This window comes from Mastigoproctus giganteus, chromosome 6, assembly GCF_048544385.1.
Source record: "Mastigoproctus giganteus isolate SK-2022 chromosome 6, ASM4854438v1, whole genome shotgun sequence".
Lineage (NCBI taxonomy): Eukaryota > Metazoa > Arthropoda > Arachnida > Uropygi > Thelyphonidae > Mastigoproctus > Mastigoproctus giganteus.
In genome coordinates this window covers 233,730,367-233,740,936 of record NC_143580.1, presented here as the reverse complement: position 1 = coordinate 233,740,936, position 10,570 = coordinate 233,730,367, and positions in this window count along the sequence as shown.

Here is a 10,570-nt window from a genome sequence, read left to right as displayed (position 1 = left end):
AAATAAAGAAAACAATGGACCCAACACTGAACCCTGAGGGACTCCACTAATAAGAGTCCACGGAGAATAGTGTCCATTGATTATCACTCTGTCTTCTCCCACTCAACCATCCCTTTATCCATAGCAGCAATTTGCCTCCAATGCCACACTGCTCCAATTTGTGCAGCAGTCTTACATGTGCAACAGTATCAAAAGCCTTTCTAAGATCCAAGTATATGATATCAAAGTTATTCCCTGCATCCAGTTCCTTTATGACCACATCATAGTATCCAATCAAATTGGTCAGACAAGGCTTCCACTTAACAAAACCATGCTGTGTCCGAACTATAGCTGATGTCTTGTGTAGATGATCCTGCAGTGCTTTAACCAGTGCCTAGATTAATTTCCCTGGAACAGAAGTTAAATTCACAGGTCTATAATTATGTGTGTCAGCTTTTGATCCTCCTTTGTGAATTGGAGTGACATTTGCACATCTCCAGTCCAAGGAAGTTCTCATAATTATGGCAAACAATTTGCTTACTTCCTTTGCTGCCTACTTTAATATAACTGGATAGATTCTATCCACTGCAGGTGCCTTTCTTATGGTTATCTTCAACAATTTCTCCTCCACTTTGCTCTCAGTTATAACAAAATCATCTAGCTCACTGCCAGAGTTTAATTCCCCTCTCATCTGTCTATGGTAAGAGGAATGTGGCGAGGTCAGTGGAGGACCACCTGTCGGATTCCTTCCCCCAAGCAGAGCAAGAAGGAAGAGGACCCACTAAAAGAAATGGGAACGACAAGGTCAAGATGCAGGAAGGCAGTCCCAATTATGAGCAGGAGATCAAGAAACCGCTAATGGGGAACATCCTAATAGAAGGATAACATGACAGCGAAAAAAGTCAAAGAAAAGAGTAGAGATCACCATAAGGTCACATAGAAACAATCAATGCAAGGTGTAAGAGGAGGCTTCAGGAAAAGATCTGGACCTAGATATCCTGCCAAATGGGAGGTGTTAGACGATGCAAAGTCCTGCCCCAAAATGTTTACCAAGAGGACAACCAGGAAATTTCAGTGGCAAAATTCTGCACTAAAATGTAAATGTAAGAAATAGAGATCTTACCTCAACGGCATTAGCATTAGCATTAGTAGAGGCATTTGATGCAAGAAAGCAAGCTTATGCAGCATCAGCCAAAAAAAAAAAAACCCACTTCCACTTCACCCCTCTGTTTGTTCAAAATACCTGTCCAGCTGAGCCTTAAACTTATTTAGGCTATCAACCTCCACCACAAGGGATGGAAGTCTGTTCCACCAACCAACCACCCGCTGGCTAAAGCCAAATTTCCGCACGTCTATCCTACATCTGTCTTTCCTCAATTTGAATTTATGCCCTCTCAGGTGATTTTTCTGAGCTAGAGGAAGAATTCCATCAGCATTGAGCATGCTTAAACCATTCAAGGCTTTATACACCTCTATCAGATCACCTCGCTGGTGCCTAGTCTCCAGACACTGTAATTTGCAAAACTTAAGCCTTTCTTCGTAAGAGCACCCCTTTGTTCCATTCACTAATCTTGTTGCCCTTCTCTGTACTCGTTCCAGCAGCTCTACATCCTTCTTGAAATGAGGCCTCCAGACCTGTATACAGTACTCTAGGTGTGGCCTGACCATCGCCTTATACAATGGAATAATCACCTCCTTATCCCTGCTGGAAAAATTCCTGTATATCATTGACAATACTCCATGAGCTTCTCTTGCAGCCCGTCTGCACTGCTCAGAGAACTTCATATCTGCCTGCACAACCACCCCCAAGTCCCTTTCATTCTCTACCACTGTCAGTGTAGTACCACAGAGTTGATACGTTGCTCTGGGGTTGCTGTTTCCCATGTGTAGTACTTTACATTTGTCAATGTTAAACTTCATTTGCCACCTCTCAGCCCATCTGCTCAACCTTTCCAGATCCTGTTGCAGCAGCATAGTGTCAGTAGTGTCCTTGACAACCCTGCCAACCTTTGTATCGTCTGCAAACTTGGACATTAAGCCCGATATACCATCATCAATATCATTTATAAATACAGAAAACAATAATGGACCCAACACTGAGCCCTGAGGGACTCCACTAATAACATCAGTCCACGATGAGCAGTGTCCATTGATTACCACTCTCTGTCTTCTCCCCCTCAACCACCCCTTTATCCATAGCAGCAATTTGCCTCCAATGTAACACTGCTCCAATTTGTGTAGCAGTCTTCCATGTGCAACAGTATCAAAAGCCTTTCTAAGATCCAAGTATATAATATCAAAGTTATTCCCTGCATCCAGTTCTTTTGTGACTGCATCATAGTATCCAATCAAGTTGGTCAGGCAAGACTTCCCCTTAACAAAACCATGCTGTGTCTGGGCTATAACTGAAGTCTTGTCTAAATGATCCTGCAGTGCCTCTTTAACCTAGAAAAAGGAGTTGGAAAAGAAGTTGGGAAGATCCATGTTAGAAGGGCTCTGTCAAGGCAAATAACCACTGGTGTGTTCTAGTCTACAGCAGGGAGAATGGTAGGTGCAACAATGGCAGTCAGGAATTGCATTTTCCACTTGAAGAGTAATGTACTCAGTAATGCAGTAGAAGTTTGACCAAAGACTTTTCTTCTACCCAAAGAAATTTCAGTGTTGATGTGATTCTAAGAAACTTGGTGCAGGTATTTGACCTCATGCCATGCAGAAAGCAGCAGAAGGCAAAATACAGATCCAAGGGTAGATTGCCTGATATAAATTCAAATGGCCATTCTTCTTGTTGTCTGAGCAAGAGGAAGAATGTTCATCAGCATTCAGCTTATTCGATTCGTTTTAAAGCCATAACCACAATTCTATCACCTTGGAGATGCATAGTCACCGCATGCTGCAGTTTTGCAGAATTTCAAGCCTGTCTTGGTAGTTCAAGACAGGCTTGCTGCTTTCACCAATCTCGATGTTCTTCGAGATTGCACTCTTTCGCAGATTGACATCCTAAACTGAGGCCCCCAGACCTGTATGCAGTACTCAAGATCCGGCCTGCCCATTGCCATATACAGCACGAGGGTTTCCCTCATAGGTAGCACAGTTGGTAGAATCGCCGTGAGGAATTTTTATGGGCGTTTTTCACAAAATAGCTGACTTAGTCTCAGGCGATGGTAGTGTCGTTTTTCCACATAGGGTTTTTCGTCCAGCAAACAGAAAATCGACCACAGAACAGATTCAATTTACAGACAGTATATAGAAGCAATATGGCCTTAGTCATTGATTCTCCTAAAACCACACGACAACAGCAGCGGGATAATCACTATTTATTCCTGCTATCAAATTTCCTGTACATCATAGACAAAACCCCTATCAACTGTCATAGCATTCTATCTGCATTGCTCAGAGAAATTCATATCTGACTGCTCAATTATCCCAAGGCCTTTTTCATTTTCTACCACCCTGAATGTAGTACCACAGAGTTGATGCTTTAATCTTGGATTACTACTACCCACGTGCAGTAGCTTACATTTGCGAGTGAAAAAATGCTATAAAGGCACTCGCGTAGTGAAACCTGCACCTAACTACGGGTTGGCAGTGCGTGGCAGATTATGGTCCATTTCCCTCAATATGAATCGTTTATGGAGGCTTCCATCCTGCAGTAGATTAATAATGGCTACAAACACCTGTTTCCTTTTTTTTTTTTTTTAACTTCCATTTCCAACAGTATCAAAAGCTTTCCTGAAATCCAAGTATATGACATCAAAATTATTTTTTACATCCAGTTCCTTTGTGACCACATCGTAGTAGCCAATAAAACTGGTCAGAGAAGACTCCTTAAAAACAAATCTGTGCTGTATCTGACTCTAACTGCAGTGTTTTCTAGATGACCCTGCAATGTTTCTTTAATTAGTGACTCTATTATTTCCACGGGGAAAAGAAGTTAAACTGACAGATCTGTACTCAGTAATGTCACCCTTTGATCCCCTTTGTGAATTGCAGATACATTTACCTATCTCGATTCCACAGGAATATCTCGAATGTGAAACTAACTCGCCCACAAAGTGAAATTCTTATAAATTATGCTGCAATTGCTTAGGTGAGGCCACTGTAATTGCAAAAGCCTGAGCATCTCGAATAAAACAATTTAAATATTACCCTATCAGAGATCCACAGAGTGAAACTTCATCATGGAATAACCAACGATAAAGCCATAATGTTGCTGAAGTAACAATATAGCTACCAGCGAGTTTAATTATGCATGGTAATGCACATAAGGCCTCCATAGCCGAGTGGTCATGAGTGGGAGTGCAGTAGCACACCCTCTTTGAATAGACCTGGGTTCAAGCCCCTGACTGCTAAATACGGTCGATCTGCCAACCTGCACTGGACCAGCGTGGTAGATTATGGTTCATGTCCCTCAGCATGAATTGTTGAGGAGGCTTCCATCCTGCAGTGGGTTGATAATGGCTGCAGTTTACCTTTTTTTAATGCACATATTTCTACTACCAAGTTGGTTTTAATGTATCGTTTTAATTATATCTCATATTGTGAATACCTTCACAACGAGTTTCCGTGGTATTGCACCACCTCGAATAAGTAATTCTTCCTCTAGAGAGGAAGAATTACTTATACTAGGAGAAGAATATTGTTACCTTTTTTCGGAGGATACCTCTAAACGGTGCCGTCTGGGTGGTGGTATCCGCCGAGAATAAGTAACATTAGTCTTCTCCATAGGTGAAGTTTTACTTATTCGAGGTAGTGCAATATCATGGCAACTCATTGTGAAGATCTTTGCAATATAAAATCTAATTAAAACTACCTTGGTAGTAGAAATGATGTGTGTGTTAATACACACACATCATTTCTAGGTAATGCATAGGTAATGTGTGTGTTAATACACACACATTACCTATGCATTACCTAGAAATGATGTGTGTGTATTAACACACACATCATTTCTAGGTAATGTGTAATGTGTGTAATGTGTGTGTTAATACACACACATTACCTATGCATAATTAAACTCCATTATACTCCTAGGAATTTAGCCAATGAATATCTTTTAGAATATAGATATCATCTCAATCTCACTAACCTTTTAAACATTGTAAAATTATCCGCTATCCATAAATCCGTAGAAAAATTTACTGATTCAATACAAGTACTAATTTCAATCATTACTAACTATTCAAATGAATTTCAGCCATTTTTGTACCTTATGGAATAACTAGACTTCTTGTTTCTAACTTTAATTAGCAGAGATCGGGTACATCTGTTATTATTATATTATTTCTCCCAGATTTGGGGTTCCACCTCATGACAGGTATTGCTACAAAGTACACAGAGTCGTTGTTGTTATGTCTGATGTTACTGTTCGTCGAGGAACTCTCTGACTATCCTACACGTGTTCAGGATTGCGACGTTTTGGAGTTCCTTGTAGGTGTTCGCTGGGAGACCTATTGCTGGTAGGCTGTTATGTAGGGTCTTTGGTACCATACCTCTGGTTGACACAATGATCGGGATGGTTTACTTGTTGCATATGCCACATCTCTTTGATCTCCTGTGTTAGGTTCGTGTACTTCCTGATTTTTTCCTCATGGGTTTTCTGCACGTTGCCAGTATTGGGTACCGCTATGTCAATCAAACAGGTAGCCTTTTCCTTCTTGTCCACAAGGGTTATGTCCGGTCTGTTGTGCGGGATTGTCCAATCCGTTATTATGGCGCGGTCCCAGTACAGCTTGTGGGTTCGGGTCTCTAGTACTGCCTGGGGTCGTACTTATAGTACTGTACACTTTCTACTGTACACTTTCTTCGACCAACTGGTATTTCCTTGCTAACTTCTGATGTATTATCCTGGCTACCTGGTGGTGTCTATGAGATAACACTCAGACTGAGTGATCACCTTGCATCCTGTGGTGATGTGCTGGATCGTTTCTAAGACCAGGTGTCATCGTCGACATGTGTCATCGAACATTCCAACTCCTTGGCGATGTATTTTCTATTTTAACTGACCTTTCCACCTGGTCATTGGCTAACAAACTTAAAATTAATCCAGCGAAAACAAAAATGCTTTTTAAATCCAAATTAGATCTCAGGCTGCCTCCCCAAGTCAAACGTTTTGACAAGCGGCTTCCTATAGTCACTGAGGCAAAACTCCTTGGGGTCATTATTGACCATAAGCTTTCCTTCTATCCTCATCTGATTCACATAAGTACCAAAATCAAAAAGTTCACAGGGTCAATTATTCGAATTTCCAGAGGGGAGTGGAGTCTCTCTCTAGGAAGTCACTCTTTCTTTACTATAATGCTGTTTTCCTCCCCATAGTCACCTATGCAGCAGGAGCTTGGTTTCATCGGGCCACCAATTCCAAAATGAGGTTAAAACTGAATTCCATCCAGCGGAGCATGCTCCTCTCTATTCTCAGAGTCTGTAGAACAGTTTCCACCGCTGCAGTGCAAGTTATTGCGAGGTCCCTCCCATTGGATCTATTTGTCATCTATCGTGGCATCTGCTTTCGACACAAAAAACAAATACCTTCAGAATTACTTGGTATCCAGCTAAATTTAAATGAAGATCCTAAAAAAGAGAAATCCAGATGGTTTAACGAGCCAATTAGTATCGGGCAGACCAGATGGGACACCACCGCACTTGGAGCGACGACAAGAAAATTCCTGCCTGATGTGACCTTCTTACTCTCTAAATCGGTTAAAACCTGGTGCTCTTTAACTATGCAAACTTTCTTTCTGATAACAGGGCATGGCTCTCTCAATCAAAAACTCTTTCAGTTTCGCTTGCATCACACCGATCTCTGCAGCTGCGGTATACAGAAGATTGGAGTCACGTGCTCTTTAACTGTGCAATCTACGACGATCTTAGGGTGAAGCTCCGAACTGACGATCCAGATCTCTCTCCGGGGAAAGAGGAAATGCTTCTGCATAATAAGAATCATCTGTCAGCTCTTCAGAACTTTGCCTCCGAGGTGTTTGCTCGCAGCAAAGGAATCAACGCCAGATTAGCGCACCAGAACAATCCACCAAATCCAACTGTGTAAGCGGGACAATAGTTTGCTTCTCTGATTTATTTTCTTCTATGGTTCATGTCTGCATGAATTGTCAATGCACTGATCCTAAAGGTCACCAGTTCCACATCTGAATTATTCTGGATACAAGAGTATTTACTGAAGACTACCCTTTTTTTTTTATTTCTTTTACTATTAGTTTATTATTATTTTATTTTATTCTTTTATTTATTTAGTATTTTTTTTTTATCGCAACGTGTCTTTTTTTTTCCTCGTTAATGATTTTTTTTTTTACCAGCACCACGGGTTGTGTTTACTTTATTATTATCATTATTATTATTCTTATTATTATCATTATTTTATTTATTTATTAATTTTTTTTTTCTTTTCTTTCTCGCTCCTTCCTTTTTCCTCTGGAATGGGCCCCCGGAGGAATCTGGCCCACCTTTTGGCAACATCAGGTGGGTCAGAGTCTCTTTTGAGGCGTTATGTGCTCTACTGGAACTGGCCCACCTTCCCGTGGTGTGGACGAGTACCCAGAATCATCTGTCCAGGTGACTGATGCTTCTGGGTAGCCAAGTGGCCAGAATATAACAACAGAACACACACACAATACACACAAATCTACGTCACACACAAATCTGGCCCATTTGTAGTGATACTGTTCTTCACAGAGAGACACGAGGCGGAGTTGAACAGACGTTCTAGGTACCGCCCATTACATATACACATGTCCACATATAGTTCCTGGTGTTGATTACCTGGTCTTGGATGGCGAGCATGAATCCTTCAGTCTCGGGGAAGGGTGTCCCACTCGTGAATCACCTATTGGAAGCAATTTTATCTATGTGATCTTGATGGAGATCATTGTAGTGTCTACCATGGAGTGTCTTCTCTGCTCATCTTTCTGGCTTCGTTTAGCCCTCCTGATTGGAAGAGGACTCCTCGCTTAGGTTGAGTGGGTATACCGTTTGTTTATCTTCCTTATGGCCTGGTGTAGTGCTGCTGTGTGTTTCTGGAAGTAATCCTTCAGGTTAACTATTGCTGTCTTCTGTTGCTCAATGAGGTCTATCAGGCCCCTTCTTCCTTCTTCTCGGCAATTGTCAGTCTCTCCACGGCAGATTTCGGGTGGTGTTGGCGGCTCTTGGACTAATTACGTTATTATTAGTCATACGGTGCAAGGAAGCCTGAGGCTTATGCAGCACCAGCCAAAAAAAAAAAATTCTGAATTACACCGAGAGAGAGAAAACAAAAGTGAGAAGTACAAGGGAATCACCAAGAAAGAGAAGAATGATGATATCCAGCTCAGGATCCTGGGTGTGCCAAGCCCATACTCACCAGATGTGAACCCTAATAATAATAATAATAATTCTAGTAATAATGTACTTGGTAGCAGTACCCGTCACGGAGTGGAATTCCCAAATCAAGGAGAAATAATATAAGAGCAACAACAATATTAATAATAATGATAATTAGTTGGTTGAAACTACCAGCTGCTGACTGGTAAAGAGATCGAAGCTATGACAGAAGGAGAGACCTACAAATACCTAGGGATGATGCAGGCTCAGCAGTTAGAACACTAGGAAATCAAGAAGTGCCTGATCGAAAAATATCATCAGAGACTTCGAAGCCTGCTGAAAGCAAAATTGAACGGAGGAAACACAGTTAAAGCCACAAACACCTATGCAGCTCCAGTACTAACATACACCTTCGGGGTCATAGATTGGACTAACACCGAGCTAGAAGATATCATGCGAAAGACAAGGACAATGTTGGCCAAGAGCCGCCAACACCACCCGAAGTCAGCAGTGGAGAGAATATCAGTACCTCGGAAAGAGGGAGAAAGGGGCCTGATAGAGCAACAGAAACAGCGATAGTTAACCTGAAGGATTACTTCGAAAACAACACAGTGCCACTCCACCAGGCCATATGGAAGATGGATAAATGGTATACCCCCACTCAACCTAAGCGAGGAACCCCCTCCCTCCCAGACGGTACAATAAACGAAGTTAGAAAGATTGGCAAAGAAGACATTTCATGGCAGACACTACAATAACCTCTGTCAAGATCACATCGATAACATTGCTTCCAATGCATGGCTCACAAGCGGGACGCTCTTCCCCGAGACTGAAGGATTCATGCTGGCCATCCAAGACTAGGTAATCAAAACCAGAAACTATAGAAAATAAGACACATAACAGACCGAACATGACCCTTGGGGATAAGAAGGAAAAGGCTACCTATCTGATTGACATAGCGGTGCCCAACACTAGCAATGTCCAGAAAACCCATGAGGAAAAATTAGGAAGAGACATGAGGTCAAGGAGATGTGGCATATGCAAGAAGTATCGACCATCCCGATCATCGTGCCATCCACCGGTATGGTACCAAAGACTCTACATAGCAGCCTAACGGCAATAGGTCTCCCAAAGAATACCTACAAGGAACTCCAAAAGTCGCAATCCTGAAAACCTGTAGGATAGTCAGATATTTCCTCGACCAACAGTAATACCAGACATTACAACCACCCTGTGTACTTCGTAGCAGTACCTGTCACGGAGTGGAATCCCCCAATCAGGGAGAAATAATATAAGAGCAACAATAATAATAATAATTTTGACTCCAGTAAACTGAATAAAAAAGGTAGATGACACCATGAGAACATCTTCGCCAATGTCCTACCATTCGCAGAGTGTTTAATACCACCAGAGCACATTATTTTCTGTCCAGGACGACTTACCTAAATTTATTTACCGTAACCTAATATGTATTTATGTGACTTTGGTTTGGCTTGTTGTATGATTTTAGGTGCATCGTCGATTTATGGTATATTACACTCTATATATTATGCTGGTAATTTGTCTCTTCGTCAATTTGCATGTTTGCTGGACGAAAAACCAGAGGAAAAACCCATTGTTTTTCTTCAGTAGAAAAACAATGCTACCCTCGCTTGAGATCAACTAACTCAGCCATGGTGTGAAAAGGTCCATAAAAATTCCCCCACGTCATCGACGGAATTAGAATTCGGTCTTTTCCACCCGGTGTAGGGGATGATGGCGATTCTACTAACTGTGCAACAGCAAGGGATTTATATCACTTAGAATACCTGCACCATGTCTTTCAGCTTCAAAGGTCACAGTGAAAGTCAGAGCAGTTTGTTTGCATCCTGGTTCTCCTTAGTTTCCAGACAACCCCAATACTTTTGATCTGATTATTAGCAGCAATTCTTCACGCATTAAGAATCTGCAGATAAAAGAACCAGTAAGTGCCAGTCATTGTGTATTGATGTGGGATTTACTTAAAGTTGTAACTGCTGTCAAGAAAATGGAAAGAGTGTTTGATTTCGTAAAGGTGATTCGGTGGTCTTAGAGAGTTTTCTATTTTATATTTAGTGCGACCAGCTGATAATGTTACCACCATCAAATTCTAAATATGAAGCGTTTAGAGGATTAATCGTAGAGATTACTAGGATTTCTTTATCAACAACAAGACACTGCTCGAACTTTAGACTTAAATAAATGTTCGAACTGATGAAACTCGCATGCGTATAAATTGTCAGGTGATACAGACGTCTACAGTAGA